Source organism: Zootoca vivipara, chromosome 16 (assembly GCF_965207765.1).
Source record: "Zootoca vivipara chromosome 16, rZooViv2.hap1.1, whole genome shotgun sequence".
Classification (NCBI taxonomy): Eukaryota; Metazoa; Chordata; class Lepidosauria; order Squamata; family Lacertidae; genus Zootoca; species Zootoca vivipara.
Window position 1 is genome coordinate 24,922,628 of NC_142599.1, and position 17,791 is coordinate 24,940,418.

Here is a 17,791-nt window from a genome sequence, read left to right on the forward strand (position 1 = left end):
CTTGCAGACAACTTCATTGTCCAGAAAGTGGGAGAAGCAACAAGAGGATCAGCCATTTTAGATCTGGTCCTAACCAATAGTGATGACTTGGTTAGTGGGGTAGAAGTGGCAGGATCATTAGGTGGGAGTGACCATGCTCTTCTGGAGTTTATTATCCAGCGGAAAGGAGCAACCAAGCATACTAAGGTCCAAATTCTAGACTTTAAGAAAGCCGACTTCAGAAAACTTAGGGAAACGCTGGGTGAAATCCCATGGACAGTAATACTAAAAGGGAAGGGAGTTCATGATGGTTGGGAGTTTGTTAAAAGGGAGATATTAAAAGCACAACTTCAGGCAATACCAATGAGACGGAAACATGGAAGGTGCCTAAAGAAGCCAGGCTGGCTATCTAAAGAACTTTTGACTGAGTTAAGATTTAAAAGGGATATGTACAAAAAATGGAAAAGGGGGGAAATCTCCAGAGAGGAATTCAAACATATAGCCAGCACGTGTAGAGACAAAGTCAGAAAAGCTAAAGCACAGAATGAACTCAGGCTCGCCAGAGAGGTTAAAAGCAACAAAAAGGGCTTTTATGGGTATGTCCGTAGCAAAAGGAAAAACAAGGAAACAGTGGGGTCACTCAGAGGAGAAGATGGTGAAATGCAAACAGGGGACAGAGAAAGGGCAGAACTCCTCAATGCCTTCTTTGCCTCTGTCTTCTCCAAGAAAGAAAACAACGCCCGACCTGAAGAATATGGAGCAGATGATTCAGCAGGGGAAACACAGCCCAGAATAAGTAAGGAGGTAGTACAAGAATACTTGGCTAGTTTAGATGTATTCAAGTCTCCAGGGCCAGATGAACTACATCCAAGAGTATTAAAAGAACTGGCAGAGGTGATTTCAGAACCACTGGCAATAATCTTTGAAAATTCCTGGAGAACAGGCGAAGTTCCAGCAGACTGGAGGAGGGCAAATGTTGTCCCTATTTTCAAAAAGGGGAAAAGAGAGGACCCAAACAATTACCGCCCAGTCAGCCTGACATCAATACCAGGAAAGATTCTAGAGCAGATCATTAAGCAAACAGTCTGTGAGCACCTAGAAAGAAACTCTGTGATCACTAAAAGTCAGCATGGGTTCCTGAAAAATAAGTCATGTCAGACTAATCTGATCTCATTTTTTGACAGAATTACAAGCCTGGTAGATGAAGGGAACGCTGTGGATGTAGCCTATCTTGATTTCAGCAAGGCCTTTGACAAGGTGCCCCATGATATTCTTGTAAAGAAGCTGGTAAAATGTGGGCTAGACAATGCTACCATTCAGTGGATTTGTAGCTGGATTACTGACCGAACCCAAAGGGTGCTCATCAATGGCTCCTCCTCATCCTGGAGAGTAGTGACTAGTGGGGTGCCACAGGGTTCTGTCTTGGGCCCAGTCTTGTTCAACATCTTTATCAATGACTTGGATGATGGGCTTGAGGGAATCCTGAGCAAGTTTGCAGATGACACCAAGTTGGGAGGGGTGGCTAACACCCCAGAGGACAGGATCACACTTCAGAATGACCTTAACAGATTAGACAACTGGGCCAAAGCAAACAAGATGAATTTTAACAAGGAGAAATGTAAAGTACTACATTTGGGCAAAAAAAATGAAAGGCACAAATACAGGATGGGAGACACCTGGCTTGAGAGCAGTACATGTGAAAAGGATCTAGGAGTTTTGGTTGACCACAAACTTGACATGAGTCAGCAGTGTGATGCAGCAGCTAAAAAAGCCAATGCAATTCTGGGCTGCATCAATAGGAGTATAGCATCTAGATCAAGGGAAGTAATAGTACCACTGTATTCTGCTCTGGTCAGACCTCACCTGGAGTATTGTGTCCAGTTCTGGGCACCACAGTTCAAGAAGGATACTGATAAGCTGGAACGTGTCCAGAAGAGGGCAACCAAAATGGTCAAAGGCCTGGAAACGATGCCTTATGAGGAACGGCTTAGGGAGCTGGGTATGTTTAGCCTGGAGAAGAGAAGGTTAAGGGGTGATATGATAACCATGTTCAAATATATAAAAGGATGTCATATAAAGGAGGGAGAAAGGTTGTTTTCTGCTGCTCCAGAGAAGCGGACACGGAGCAACGGATTCAAACTACAAGAAAGAAGATTCCACCTAAACATTAGGAAGAACTTCCTGACAGTAAGAGCTGTTCGGCAGTGGAATTTGCTGCCAAGGAGTGTGGTGGAGTCTCCTTCTTTGGAGGTCTTTAAGCAGAAGCTTGACAGCCATCTGTCAGGAATGCTTTGATGGTGTTTCCTGCTTGGCAGGGGGTTGGACTGGATGGCCCTTGTGGTCTCTTCCAACTCTATGATTCTATGATTCTATGATTCTATGATTCTATCTTGTCCTCTGTCGTCCCCTTCTCCTTGTGCCCTCCATCTTTCCCAATGTCAGGGTCTTTTTCAGGGAGTCTTCTCTTCTCATGAGGTGGCCAAAGTATTGGAGCCTCAGCTTCAGGATCTGTCCTTCCAGTGAGCACTCAGGGCAGATTTCCTTCAGAATGGATAGGTTTGATCTTCTTGCAGTCCATGGGACTCTCAAGAGTCTCCTCCAGCACCATAATTCAAAAGCATCAATTCTTTGGCGATCAGCCTTCTTTATGGTCCAGCTCTCACTTCCATACATCACTACTGGGAAAACCATAGCTTTAACTATACTGTATGGACCTTTGTCGGCAAGGTGATGTCTCTGCTTTTTAAGATGCTGTCTTGGTTTGTCATTGCTTTTCTCCCAAGAAGCAGGCGTCTTTTAATTTCATGGCTGCTGTCACCATCTGCAGTGATCAAGGAGCCCAAGAAAGTAAAATCTCTCACTGCCTCCATTTCTTCCCCTTCTATTTTCCAGGAAGTGATGGGACCAGTGGCCATGATCTTAGTCTTTTTTGATGTTGAGCTTCAGACCATATTTTGTGCTCTCCTCTTTCACCCTCATTAAAAGGTTCTTTCAGACGGGTAGAGTATAAATAATAAAATTATCATCATCATCATCTAGTACATCCCTACTAGATTCTTAAAGAAGAGACAAGCCCATTTTTCAGTTTCACCCACTAGGGTATCTCAAGCCCATCCCCTGGGCATACCTCTTCTCGGGTGAATATAATTTGGGGGTAGTTTTAGTAATATTATTTTATCTAGACTAGAGAAAAGTCTGTCGTCTTCCCTCTGAAACACTTTTGCGTACCTCCTGGGGGTACTCCTGGCATGCCACACTGTGGGAAACAGTGCCCTAGGGGAACCCTTCAGACTCCTCATGGACTCATGAGGGAATTATATTCATTCATTCTAGTCTATAACTATTTAGAACTGCTAACTGGCCTTGCAAATGATTCTATGTACGTATATGTATTGCAAGGTCTTCTCTCAGTGCTATTCCCCCCCCCCCAGAATAAGAGGTGCCAGAACTCACCAGGAGCACCTCCCTCTCTTAGAATTCCAACGGTGCCCCCCTGAATGGTGCTGGAACTGAGTTCCAATGAGTTTTCTTCTCCTGAGGGGGGGGGAACACCTTTTTGAATCTGAAATTTATTTATTTGATGGTGACCCTCTAGGAGAGCTAACAGGCCCTCCAGCTGTTGCCTGTGGAAACGTTTCCCTGGCCCTTTAAACCTCGAGGGGACAGCATCAGCTCTCTAAAGAGAAATGTTTTTGATATTCTGGCACTTTAAAGTGAACAAGGTTTTCCCATCACATTTATACAGGGAAGAGAAGTTAGATATTATTATTGCTATTACAGTCATACCTCGGTTTAAGTACGCTTCGGTTTGATTACTTTCAGTTTAAGTACTCTGCGGACCCGCCTGGAACGGATTAATCCACTTTCCATTACTTTCAATGGGAAAGTTCGCTTCAGGTTAAGTACTCTTCAGTTTATGTACTCCTCAGACCATCTGGAACCGATTAATCCACTTTCCATTACTTTCAATGGGAAAGTTTGCTTCAGGTTAAGTACGCTTCAGTTTAAGAACTCCGTGGACCATCTGGAATGGATTAATCCACTTTCCATTACTTTCAATGGGAAAGTTAAGTACGTTTCAGGTTAAGTATAGACTTCCAGAACCAGTTGTGTACTTAAACTGAGGTACCACTGTACTATTATTATTGCTAGTTACAGGTAGGTAGTCGTGTTGGTCGAAACATAATTTTAAAAAATCCCTCCAGTAGCACCTTAGAGACCAACTAAGTTTGTTATTGGTTTGAGCTTTCATGTGCATGCATTGGTGTCTGAAGAAGTGTGCATACACACGAAAGCTCATACCAATAACAAACTTAGTAATAGTAATAATAATAGCACCTTAGAGACCAACTATCACCATTATTATTAGTTATATACTACTTAATGCCAACATAGGCTTCTAAGCGGTTTAAACATTCAGTTACCAGTTGACTTAAAAAAAAGTAGAGCTTTTCTTTCTAATTAACTCTACTCTCCTGAAAGAGTCTAGAGGACATGTGCCAGTTGGTTCTTCATGTAATGACAAAGTCCTCATGAGTCATCCCTTGCAGGGTTTTAGTCCCATCACAGAAGTAGGGGGAAATGGCCAAAAACGGTCCTAAAATTGCACAGAAAGGTTAAAAGAAAAAAGGCATGAAAACAGTCTCTAGCAATTCCACAAGCCTTTGGAAGTGCAATTCTAAGAGTCCTTGTAGGCCTGTGGAGAGTTGGCGTTTGAATAAGGAGGTTGGGAGCGAGCGATTGTGTTAAGAGTTTGTTTGGCAGTTTGGCATCTAGTAAGTGCTGCTGGTTTTTCAAGGGTTTCCAGAGGTTTAGAGGGTTTTTGCTGGCTTTCTCAATGGGCGTTTCAGTTATATGTGATTTCATGTATGCGTGCAGTACCTCAGAACGTAACCCCCCCACATAAATTGGAAGTTGCCTCTCTCTGAGTATAGATATAGATATAAGGGGCAGGGAGTGTCCATCTGCCTGAGTTTTTTTAGGAAGAAAAAAAATACAGTGTTCTTTAAACGGATAGTGTAATTTGTGAGTTTGGACCCATCAGGCCTAAATAACGGGTGAAATCATGCCAAAGTAACATTTCGGCTTGCCATCTTGATTCAAAATGGCGCCCAGCATCCAAACATTGGCAAAAATGCCCTCGCCCTCACCTCAGGAACCCTCATGCCAGGTCATGATTCATTCTTGAATCAAAATGGCACCAGTATCCAAACGTTCATGAAGACTGCCACCTCCGCCTCAGGAACCCTTGTGCTGAGTTTAGCAACAGCGTTTTGAGAGGTGTCTAAATGCACGGACCACAGACAGACGAGTTCCTGTAAAGAATCCTGAGAATAAAGGTAAAGGGACCCCTGACCATTAGGTCCAGTCGTGACCGACTCTGGGGTTGCGGTGCTCATCTCGCGTTTTTGGCCGAGGGAGCCGGCGTACAGCTTCCAGGTTATGTGGCCAGCATGACAAAGCTGCTTCTGGCGAACCAGAGCAGCACACGGAAATGCCGTTTACCTTCCTGCTAGAGCGGTACCTATTTATCTACTTGCACTTTGATGTCCTTTCGAACTGCTATCCTGGGAATTGTAGTTTGTTAAAGGGTGTTTGACGAAACTGCGGGAGGCAGTGCAAGACAGGAGTGCCTGGCGTGCTATGGTCCATGGGGTCACGAAGAGTCGGACACGACTAAACGACTAAACAACAACAACAAAAAGGGTGTTGGGAATACTAGCAAACTTTTGTTTTCAAATTATGTATCTTTAGGTCGCAGTAGCAAGGACCCTTTTCAAAGAAGTATTTCTGGTGACCTCTGAGAAAAGGCAAAAGGTATTCAACTGAAACTCCCCCCCCCCAAAAAAAACACCTGCTGCCACATTTTGGCTACCTTTTTAGTTGATTGAAAAGTTCTCTTTATTTAAAAAATGCAAAAAAGTAGCTGCAAAAGAATAGAATGTGTTTTCTATATATGTAAGCATGAAATATAAATAAAATATTATAATGTATTCATGTACAAAAAGCCAATTATGGTTCAAAGAGCTTTGCATAAATGTATTAGGTGACCTTGATTTCTATCACATTTTAAGCAAAATGTCAAATTTGATGAGTGAAAATACGGTAATCCATAAGACTGGTCGTTGTATTGGAATTGTCTTGACCAAATGCGGTTTTAAGCAATTAATCTAACCAGCCAATCAGTTAAATGTCACCACCCTCTTATTTATTCTGCTCTCTTTCTCTCTCCGTCTCCCTCATGGCTTCTTTAGGAATGAACGCACTGAATATTGATGTGTCCAGCTGTTCTTGGCGGCTGGGAGGAAAAAAAGGCTGATTAAGAAAAAAAGAAACGAAAGAAAGGTAAACAAACACACACAAGAGACAGTGTTGTGCAGTGGTTAGAGCTTTTGTGCTAGCAGGCATTGCACTCTCCACGCAGCTGCCACTCCGCTCGACCTGCCTTGCAGGGGTGTTGTGTGGAAAAACCCGGCCCCATCGCCCTTTTGAGGAAGCGGTAGCATTAAAACGCAAATAAACCTTTAAGAAATAGCTCGTAAAACCATTTAAAACGCTATAAATCTTTTAAAGGGAGAGACCTTTTAACCCGTCTTGCAGGGCTGGTGCAAAAGATTGGGTGGTTAGGTGGGCGGCAAAGCCACGTCCGCTGCCCTTTCGAAGAAAAAGGTAGCATAAAACAATGCAATACACTTTTAAAAGAAAAAGTGTGTGGAGGAGCAGGGGAAGAGAGAGAGAGGGAAATTCTAGAGCTGCCATTTCTGCCAACCCACCCAGAGGGGGCCCAAATCCAGTTGCAATTCGGAGGGAGAGGGGAAAGAGGGCAAGGCAGGGCGCGGGGCGCTTTAAGCGCTCCTTTGGCGAGCTGAACCAACTTCCCGCAGGCGGAAGGATATACAGGCAGAGGCCGCACTGCAACCTAGCTTGCATGTTTGCAAGGAGGAGGAGGAGGAGGAGGAGGGGTGTGTGTGTATAGAGATGTGCGTGTATGTATGCATATATATGTAATTTTGGGGCCTGGTTGGCCCCGCCCTTCCTTTCTCTGGGCCCTATGATTGGACCCCGGTCGCCATCTGCTTTGCTTCCTCTTAGCCCCCCCTCCTTTTCCAATACTTGGGTTGCACACACACACATACATGCATACACACAATCTCTCGCTGGCAACGTTGTAGCCTTTCCGCCCCCCCCCCCGGTTGTGCAATGTAGTTGCCTTGTTATTAATTTATTATTTTTTTAAAAAGAATTGTCGCTAGGAAGGAAGGGGAGAAAGAGAAGCGCGAGAAGAGGAGAGAGAGAGGCAGAGCGAAGAAAGAAAGAGGAAGAGGAGGAGGGGAAATAATATTAAAAAATCAAACAAGGACGCAGGATTGCAAAGAATCGGCGGCGGCTCCAAGGAGGACGAACTTTAAAGCTGAGGGGGACTGAGATTGGCATCTGGGCTGTACGCTGAGAATGTGCTTGTCCTCCTTTTAGGGGGAGGGAGGTTGCCTGGTTTTTCTCCCCCTCCCCGCCGCCTTTTTGTTGTTGTTGTTCGAGAGAGGCCCTTGAGCCAGCCAGCCTCTTCTTGGGAGATCAGCTGTCTTTGGAGGCGCTCCGAGGAGCCAAAGGCAGAGAGAGAAGAAGGTAAGTGAAACTCACACGCGTTGTGTCAGTTTTCTTGGGGGTGGTGGTGTTCTTGTGTCCTCCAACCCCACCCCCGTCTCCTTTCGGGGTGCAAAGCAGGATCTTTCTTGAATTGGGTGGGGGAGACTAGATCCCCCCCTTCCTGGGGCCTTGGGTTTTTTTTTTGGAGAGGAAGACGTCAGGAGGGTCAGCAGAAAAATAAGACACGGACTCCTCCAAGCTCATTTCCTCATGACATTTCTGTTTCCACCCCCCCCACCCCACCCCGCAAACAAACAAACAAACCAGCAAAATGGTACAGAACTGTAAAGCGAGGAAGCGGGGAGGAGATGTACCAAGGAGAGGCAGGGCAGAAGTGGTTGCTTTCGTAAGTGGGGGGAGATATGTGTGTGAGTGTTTTTAGGGGTCACCGATGGGGAGGGGAAGATGAGGGAGAAAGTGGACATGGACAGCTTCCAGTGGAAAAAGCTAGAGAATTGATCCGTGTGCGTTTGGGTGGGGGTGGCAGGGTGTAAAAAGAGAGGCAGAGAAGGGAGCAAGCACTTGAGATGGATGTGGAGAGTTGGGGTGTGAAATCTCATGTTGCTGGAAAATAGGAATAAAATGAGGTGAAAGGGAGAGCTGTGGGTGAAAGTGTGCAGGTAATGGGATGCATAGTGCTTGGCTGCCTCTTCAGAGGTGGGAGGGAGAGATACAGGGAACTTTAAAATAGAAGATGGATAGGGAAATTGTCCCAGTATAATGTATCTTGAGGTTATCCTGAAATGCAGGTTTCTTTATGGTGTGTGTAGTCAAAGGTTTGGGGCAAAAAGTGCATTGGAAGAAAAATTCTAAGTGTGAGTTGTGTTTTTTTTAAAGAGAATGATGAGAACTGAGGGAGAAATATTGGGGTGCCTAGATTCTGATGTTATGAGATGGCATTTGTAGAGAGGAGGGGAGGAATACACCCCCCCCGCCCCACTGACTTGGGAAGAGTGAATGGTTAGAAAGGAAAGAGGAAGGATAATAAGGAAATATGATGGGTACAAATGATGCAGTCTGGCTGAAGAATATAAGGGAAAGAATCATGCAAAACTGGAGGGATGGTTTCTTGAGATGTGGAAGGAACTGGTGGAAAGCAATTCTGCAGGAAGTGAAAGGGCTTGTGTGTGTGTGTGTGTAGGGGGGAGAGGGTTATAGGGAGAGCATCTTGGAGCAAAAAAGCCAACTATTATTTTATGTAACTGGTGCTCTTTAAAATGTGCTAGCCTCTCTAGATCTTGACATCCTGTCCAGTTAACAGTGTTCCCATTTGACAAATGGAGGACTGAGGCCCGGAGAGACCAGCAGTGCAGGCATATGTGCATACCCAGAAATAAACCCCATTTAGTTTGATGGCACTTACTCAGAATTAAGCACATAAAGTATTTCAGCCTAAGTTTGCTTAAAAGCCACCAATGAAGATGAGAGTCCACCACCTTCCAAGGAAGGCTGTTCCTAAGTCAGTATGCTTGATGTTTAGTAAAAAAACAACCCTGTCTTGTCATTTAAATCCATCGGTTCTAGAGCAACAGCAAAGAAATCTGCTCTATCATTCGTGGGACAGCCCTTCTCAGGACCTTTTATGTTGGTCCTCAGTTGCTGTCCCAAATTGAAAACTGTGTCTCTGTGTGCAGAGATTAATTGGCAGCTCGCTGTCCTTATCAACACCAGGACAAAACAACAGAGCAGCCCCGCAGCATTTGTGGGTTGTCCTGTGTGTTGTGTGTAGGACTGTGAGGAATTGCTTTATTCCCCTACGAGGTGTCCTTCGCAAGCCTAGGACTCTCCAGAAGTTTTGGGCTACAACTCTCAGTTGTGCTGCCTGGGCTTATGGGACTTGTAGTCTAAAACATCTGGAAGGGGGCAGGTTTGTGAAGGCTGGCTTGGAGGCTTAAGATTCACAGAGGCATTTTATTTTAAAGCATCACAAAGTCTCTGAGATGTTTGCTGTTGCTGGTTTAAGAGTATGAGCCAAGAATTCTCGGGTTCAGATATTACCTCTGCCATGACCTCCCCAGATACCCTTTGCCAAGTCCTCAGCACACACACCTTGCCCCAATATGTCCTGATCAAAGCAAATAATTATAACTACTAGCCATGGCGAGCCAAATAGAGCCTCCAAAATTGGAGACAGGCTACCTCTGACCGCTGGATTCTGAAGAAAGGGCTGTTGCCTCAGTGCCCTATATATGGCCTTCCTGGGAGCATTTGCTTGGCAACCTAGGTGGTCCCACCTTGACTTGACCCAGCAAGGCAATTACTGAGTTCATAATACTGGCCTTCTTGCCAGCCCCGTTGCAAGAATTACCATCACAGGGCATGTAAAGAGTTTTGAGAGCTTAAGGGAAAGAGATTTATGGCAGTAATATTAGATTTGCTATGCTACCCCAAACCTCCAAACAGACATTTATATGACAAACTATTTATGACCTCATTGGCCTCAGAAGTAATTCGGAGCTCGAATTAGGCCAAGTGCCATCTTCCAGTGGGACTGATTCTCTTGGAACACAGCTGTGCAAGCCTTTGTATTACACAGAATTCTCTGCTGGACAGAATGAAGAGCTGTGTGTAACCTGAAGCCTTCCAGATTCTCACACCAGTATGTGTTGTTTTTAAAACATTTCCCAATACTGTACCCTTTTATATGTGTGTCAATGTTAATAGCAGTTTTGTTTGGATATGCTATGTGGATGGGGCCTGGTAGTTATATTTAGCAAACTGTCTCTTCCCCAAATCCAGAATTGCAAATAGGCAAGGGTTATGGGAGTTGTAGTCCAGCAGCATCAGGTTCCCCCACCGCTGACCTACTTTGTTTCTGTTCTGATGGGTGATGATTCTGCTGCTGCTGGCATTTAGTGCAACCATTGCAAGCTGGTGTCCTCCACTCAGATGTTTTGGACTACAACTCCCATCAGCTGGCTGGGGCTGATGGGAGATGTAGTCCAAAACATCTGAGTGGAGGACACCAGCTTGCAAAGGCTGCACTAGTGAGATATTAGTGTGCGTATGTGTGCAAGCAATAGTTACACTGGTGCCTGTGTTTGGAGAGGGCAAACAGCTGAAGGAGTGAAGTGCATTGGACTAGCAAAGGCAGATGATCTTGATAAGCAGAAATTGTGGGCTTTGCTGACCTTCTACTTTTTGGAGGCTGCCAGCTCTGGTTGTTTGGATCCTGTTAAAATCCTAGAAAAAGCTGGTTGTGTGGACTTCTTCAGCCATTTCCCAGACAGGCTCCATGGGGGGAAAAGAGGAGAGATGATGGTGGCTCTCAGAGGGATGTCGGAAGAGGGCGCCGGGGCATCTGCAGCAGCTGTGCTAAGTGTCAAGTTGTTCTTGACATGTTTTTGGGTGTTTGCGTCTCTCCGGACACCCTTTTGGGAAGGGAAGGCTGTCACTTCTGGGCTGATCCACTGGAAGCTAGTACCTTTTCAGGCAGCAGGGAAGATGGGGTATTTTGAATTTTGCCAGGAGTGAAAGCAGAATCCTTGTGATGTGCCGGGTGATGGTGGGGACTGGATTTTTTATAAAAAGGATGAGCCATTGTCTAGATGGCTTGCCAGCCAAGGGGTGGAAACAAGTCACTTCTCCCAACCTGGCTTATAGCCAATCCATATTCATCTGCATACCACACACCCTCCGTTTCTTGCCCACCCCCTCTTTCTGTTTGCCGTCTTAGTTGTGCTCTTGCACAAACATTACACACACTTCAGCACTACCTTTGATGTACTTTGTTGTTCTTGTTTTCATAGATGTTTCCCTTGTGGTACAAGTGTGTTTGTCACTCGGTTGGACCCTTTCCTCCTTATATTGCTTGTCTGCTTGTGACTGACTCTTGTGTGCATTTACACACATTTTTCTCAGCTTGCCGAAGTCAGCCTCTGATATCCAGTGTTTGCATGGTGTTTATTCTCTTTTTCTCTGTCTTTGAAACAGAGGCCCATCTCTGTCTGCCCCTGCCTTCCAAAATGAGACGGGTAATGTCTACAGCGAGGGCCTTTTTGGTGATGGTGCCCTGCTTATGAAACACCCTTCCTCAGACCCACCACCCACACTTTGGAACTCCCTGCCTTTTGACACCAGGCAAGCACCTTCACTCTACTCTTTTCAGGGCCTGCTAAAAACTATGTGGTTTAGACAAGCCTTCCTAGATATAAAGAACGTGGATGTGTCCTTTAATCTTTTTTTTAGTTTATCATTCGGTTTAATTATTTTGAATGTTTTAAATAGCTGTTTTTAAACTGTTTTTACTAATAATTTCATTGTTTTATTCTTTTGTAAACTGCTTTGAGCTGTCTTGTTTTTTTTGTTTTTTTGTTTCAAGCAGTATATAGATTTTATGATGTGAATGAAATAAATAAAATAAATACACAGGTGCCAGTTCAGGGCCTGTGCTTGATCTGTTTGTTTGACATTCGAATGGCTAATTGGTTTAAAAAAATAATAATTCCTTGCATATCCCCATTTCAACACTTTGAGGTCTTTGCATGTATGATTTATCCTCATCCCTGTTGCAGAAGATTATAAATGGACAGAACAGGATCTGTATCTATCTGTGTCATATAAACCGTTGCTGGTGCTGCCTGTTTGAGCAGTTGAGGGGATGGCAGAATGGAGAGCCTGGGGCTTGAAGCCGTCAGCCCGTTGCCCCAGGATGTTAACTGGCTCACCTGCCCTTTAATCTAGGCCTGGCTGAGTTCAGCTCCAGAGGGATAATCTGTGGTAATGAAGCTGGCTGCTTTTCACCGGTTTGTGCGCACTCTTATTGCCTCCTGTTGTTTTTGCTGGTTTCTATGGTTATTGTTATAATTTGTCACTTTTATGAATGTTGTTGTTGAGCCGTTTTGCAGGCTGGGATGTGGCCCAGCAGCATAAACCAGCAGTGCTCACATTCACCCCACCCTCACTCAAGTAAATATAGGCTCACTTCTTTCTGTAAGGAGAGGTGCACGGTATTGGTTGCTGTTAAGAGTCCCTCTCTCCATATCCAAACTGTATGCAGGTGTGAGAAAGGGGAGCTCCACAACCTTCAGGAGCTCCATTTCTGCCCTGCCTCTCCTTGGTACATTGCACTCCATTTCTGCTTTGATGTGCCCTCTGCAGGGATGTTGGCCTCTGTTATTATGTAAAATTCATACCCCAAGTTTGGATGGCTAGATATAAAAATATCCTAGTTCTAGACATTCCTCTCCATAAATATGTATTAGGATACTTGTATTATTATTATTATTATTACTACTACTACTACTATTGCATTTATATCTTGTCTTTCCTCCAAGGAGCTCAAGATGGCAACATGGTTCTTCCTCTCCTCATTTTACCCTCACAACAACCTTGTGAGGTAGGTCAGGGTGAGAAGTAGTGACTGAGCTCAATGTCACCCTGTGAGCTTCATGTCTGAGTGGGGATTTGAACCCTGGTTCCCTAGGTCATTGTCTAGCACAGGCATTCCCAAACTTCGGCCTCCAGATGTTTTGGACTACAATTCCCATCTCCCCCAACCACTGGTCCTGTTAGCTAGGGATCATGGGAGTTGTAGGCCAAAACATCTGGAGGGCCGCAGTTTGGGGGTGCCTGGTCTAGCATCTGAACCACTATACCACACTTGCTCTCAGATTTCAGGTTTCTTCATGGCCTAGAAACTTCTTAAGTCAGCCTTCCCCAAATGTGGTGCCAGCTGGGGCTGAGGCCTGAGGGGGAACTGTAGTCCAAAACATCTGGATGTCAAGGCACCAGGTTGGGAAAGGCAGTATTAAGGTGGCGTGTTTATAGATGTCTTGGTGGACAGTGTTGCTTGTACAGTACAAGGTTTGTTGGGTTCCTCTTAGGACTAGTCCATCTGGCCTCTGTTCCTGATAGAGATGGACTTTACCAAGAGAGCACACTTTTATTTATATAGTAAGATAATTTATATCCTGTCTTTCACAACATGCTGTTGGGGCAGGTTACATTGCATCACAAATGCTACTCAGCAATGCAAACACTTTACACCTATGAAAATATTGTTGTGCAGTTCCTTTATTTGGTGGCACAATAAATAAATCCCTCCTGCCGGTCAGAGGAAGAATGAAAAAGCAGCATTTTTACCTGGTGTTGAAACGTGCCCGCCATGGGTACCTGTCTAATAAGAAAGCGGAGAGTCCTCTGGGTATGGGGTGCCATTCCCAAGAAGGCTCTGTTCTGTTTTTCTGGACAATCAGATCTTTGCTAATGGTGCTGCTACCAATAGAGCCTTGCTAGCTGGTTTCCACTTAGAGGCACTTTGGAGAGGGGCCCAAGCCGTTCAGGGCTTCATATTCCAGAATCAACACCTTGAATTGCTCATCTGTGTGGGCTGCCAAACTCATAGCCATTTTCAAGGGTCACCCACAAAACACCCAGATTTGGTTTTAACACATGACCTTAGGGGAAATGGGGTTCCTGAGTGTTTGAGTCTTGTTTGGCTGCCCAGTGTGTCTCTAGCAGGTGACTCTGTTTTTCTGCCTTCATTCTCAAGTTTTATTTTATTCCTCCCTCCCTCCCTTTTCTTCCTTCCTTCCACCAGCTGGTTCAACTGCCTGCCTGTGGCCATGTCTCTAACGCTGTGCGGTGGGGCTTATTGCTCTTTCCCCTTCCTGTTTCCTTCCTCCCCCCACTTTATCATCAGCATCAAAGAACCTGTTGTAAAAAAAAAAACAACATATTAAGATGATAGTTGACAGTCTTTGGGTTCTGTACCGCTGTCTGGAGCTGATAATGATAACTGATCTGAGACTGAATCCAGACAAGACAGAAGAGGGTCTTGGTTCCATAGGAACGGTCAATCTAGTGATAGGAGTTGGGTCCATGGGCACATTTGCAAATGGGAAAAATTGTGGTGGGCATCTCTCTCTCTCTCTCTCTGAGACACACACACACACACGGGTTGCCTGCTCAGACCCTGCGATTTCAGGGCCCAACCCTGAGATCTAGGGGTGATCTTATTAAGCGTGACACATTAAGCATTAACCACAGTCACTGAGAGCATGTCATTAGAATAAAAAAGTATTACAAGTGAGCCAATATGTTGCTGGTTGGAATTTAAGATCGAAATCTTAGCTAAAGCAGAAGTAAGGGGACCGTTCCTTCTCACCTGCTTAGGGAGCCTAGGTAGGGAATATTTAATCAAAAAGGAGAGAGTGAAGGAGGACAGAGGACTTCAGAGAGGCTATGCAGTAATTTGTAGTTGGCTCCTGCCAGGCTAAAGCTTGTGAACTGCATGCACAGTCTTCTTAATCGGCACCACCGATTACATCTCAACCTCTTACACTGGCTACAACAGGATGCTTCTTTCAAGCCTAATCGCAGTGTGGAGGAGACCCTGTGGGTGCCAGGAACAGACAGTCTCTGAAGGTGCATGTGCACCCATGGGTGCCATGTTGGCAACTCCTGATCTAGCGATGGGGTCCAGTTCTATTTGGATGAGTTTGCATTTCCCCTGAAAAATCATTAATTTTTTTTATTAAAAAAATGTGTGATGCCAACTTGACTACCTCATAGCCCATTCCTTGACCAGAGTCTGAGGTATGACCATTATCCTTAAAGCCCTAAATGACTTGGCAGTAGGAAGACACACAAAGGTTGGTTTCCTCCTGGCTACCAAGGTCACTGGAAATTGTCACCATCAGAGGTACAGTTGGTGAGCGTATGTGAAGATGCTTCATCAGTTGTACCCTCCAGGATCGAGGCTTCCTTGCCCCTGGGATGTCCCTTTCAGCCTTTTCTTGGAGTCTTTAGGCCTGACTCTTCTCTCCTCCTTGCAGCTTTCTTGTTGCATTTTGCTTTTCAAAATATTTTATTGAGCGTATTGTTCTTCATAGTGTTAGCTGCCTTGAGAGCTTTGTTCTGAAGGAGGAAGGTGGGATGAAAGTCTGATGGGGGGCATGCCCTGTGCAAACCATTGGAGATGGCAGTGCAGATAGCTGGCACTATTCTGCTAATCAGCTTTGTAATATGTCAGGCGGACATACACAGTTACCCTTACACCTACCCTGTGAGGTAGGTTATGTTGGGGGAGAGTAGCTCAATTCCGACATGGGGCTGTGCTATGGTTAAGGAAACTTAACTCTGAATTGTGACTTCTGGGATTGTAAACCTTGGTTATAATTCTGTTTCCATCACTAGGGACTGGTGCACCAGGGAGGCATGAGTGAAATTAAGAAGCATGGGTGTTAGAGGATACTGGCAGGCCGCTGTTTGAAAAATTAAACTATGGATTTGGCAGCATAAACGATCGGTTTGCGCAAAACATTATTTGACCGTCCTTCCCCTCCTCTACCATGCCATCTATTGCCAACTCATTGCACCCCAGAAGTTTTGGGTGACAACTCCCGCTGGTTTGTGTTTTGAAATGATTTCATATTTGATTGTTACTGTAATGATGTGTCAACGCGGCATTTTTGTTGTTTTGTGTGAGCTGCTTTGTGTGCATTTATATTGAAAAGCAGCATACAGCTTTTAAAAAATACAGCTCTGTGCTCGTGAGATGTGATGGGAGTTGTACAATGGTTTCGGTTTACAAACAGTCCCGTTTATGAACGCCTCCGTTTACGAACGCTGTGGACCTGGAAGTGTTTACACCCGGGTTCCACGGCATCGGATGCACAGACGCGATCTGCGCAGCACGTGCGTGCGCAGAAGCACTCTATCGGCACTATGCGCAGAAGTGTGCCTTCAGGGAGCAAATGCCTCCGTTTACGAAAGCCTCCGTGGAACGGATCGCGTTTGTAAACTGAGGTTCCACTGTATTCCAAAATGTCCAGAGGGCACCAGGTTGGCAAAGGGTTGTTCTGTTCAGCTATTGGCCAATGACACTGTTGAGAAATCTGTGGTGGAGGAGAAAATCTGCAAGTAATCTGGGGAAATTGGCCACGACAATAGCAAATTTGGGATGTGGTTTGATAAAACATCAGGAGGATTTGAAAACCCCCATAGTGTTCCCTTTTTGTCTTCTTTTGCAATATTTTTTTATTTAAAAAAAATTGGGATTACTAATTTTTATGTGTTGTCAACAGTTTAAGTATGCGTGAGGATCTGTTTTGATTTACATTGCGAAATAGGATTCAAAGGTTTTTAAAAAGATTGCAAAACCACAGTGAGGAAGCCCATCGGCTGGAATATCAAGCAGTTCATACCAGTTTTTTTGAGGGGGAAGGGAAGTTAATTTCCCCCCTCCTCCTCTTCCTTCTTGACAGTGAGTTGAAGAGTGGGACACATTGAGTGAAGGCTTGGGCCTACCACTATTGAGGGTTGCTGGGTCTTGGGGACACCCCAAACCCTCTTACAGAGTAGGACTTCCACCTGCTCAAACTACAGTCATACCTCGGTTTAAGTACGCCTCGGTTTGAGTATTTTCAGTTTAAGTACTCTGCGGACCTGTCTGGAACGGATTAATCCACTTTCCATTACTTTCAATGGGAAAGTTTGCCTCAGGTTAAGTACAGACTTCCAGAACCAATTGTGTTTGTAAACCGAGGTACCACTGTATTTTGCAATGGTTGTGACCTGGATTTTAGATACTGTACCTCATCCTTGATCAATGCCTGCCCTGATCTTCTCTCTCTCTCTATATATACTGCTTTTCAACACTGTTCCCACAGCCAATTAAAACCAATATCAACAATTAAAACGTCTTTAAAATATTAATATAAAAAGACTGCAGAGTACATAAAATCAAGTTTGTGTTTTTCTGAATAAGTGGGTCTTGTAATCTAAATAAATGAAACAATCTATTGATTCAATTATCAATAGGTGAATGAAATACAGTGGTGCCTCGCTTAACGAATGCCCTGCTTAACGAAATTTCCGCTTAACGAAAGGATTTTTCGAGCGGAGGTTGCCTCGCTAGACGAATTTGTTTTACGATAAATTCGTCTAGCGAATCACGGTTTCCCATAGGAATGCATTGAAATTCAATTAATGTGTTCCTATGGGCAAAAAAAAAAATTTCAATGCATTCCTATGGGATTCGCTAGACGAATTTTTTGTTATAAGAAAAGACCCGTGGAACGAATTGAATTCGTCTAGCGAGGCACCACTGTACTTGGTTAGTGTGTATTGCTAGATTTCCCCTTCTTTGTAACAGAAGAGCACCACTACTGGATCAGGCCTCCTAGTCCAGTATCCTGTTTCTATGCCCAAATCTCCAGGAAGT

At 44.7% G+C, this 17,791-nt stretch overlaps 1 protein-coding gene across 11 annotated transcripts in view; it reads left to right on the forward strand.

Moving 5' to 3' along the window:
- The first annotated feature begins 7,022 nt into the window (after positions 1 to 7,022).
- Positions 7,023 to 17,791, forward strand: part of MEF2D (myocyte enhancer factor 2D) — a 145,291-nt gene continuing 134,522 nt past the window's right edge. For 4 of the 11 annotated variants that reach the window (XM_035098751.3, XM_035098752.3, XM_088659092.1 and 1 more), the window contains exon 1: positions 7,094 to 7,602. The gene's annotated coding sequence lies outside the window, so the exon portion shown is untranslated. Of the gene's footprint in view, positions 7,603 to 11,556; positions 11,704 to 17,791 lie in introns of all 11 variants that reach the window. The other 7 variants (XM_088659088.1, XM_088659087.1, XM_088659090.1 and 4 more) reach the window with 4 other exon arrangements.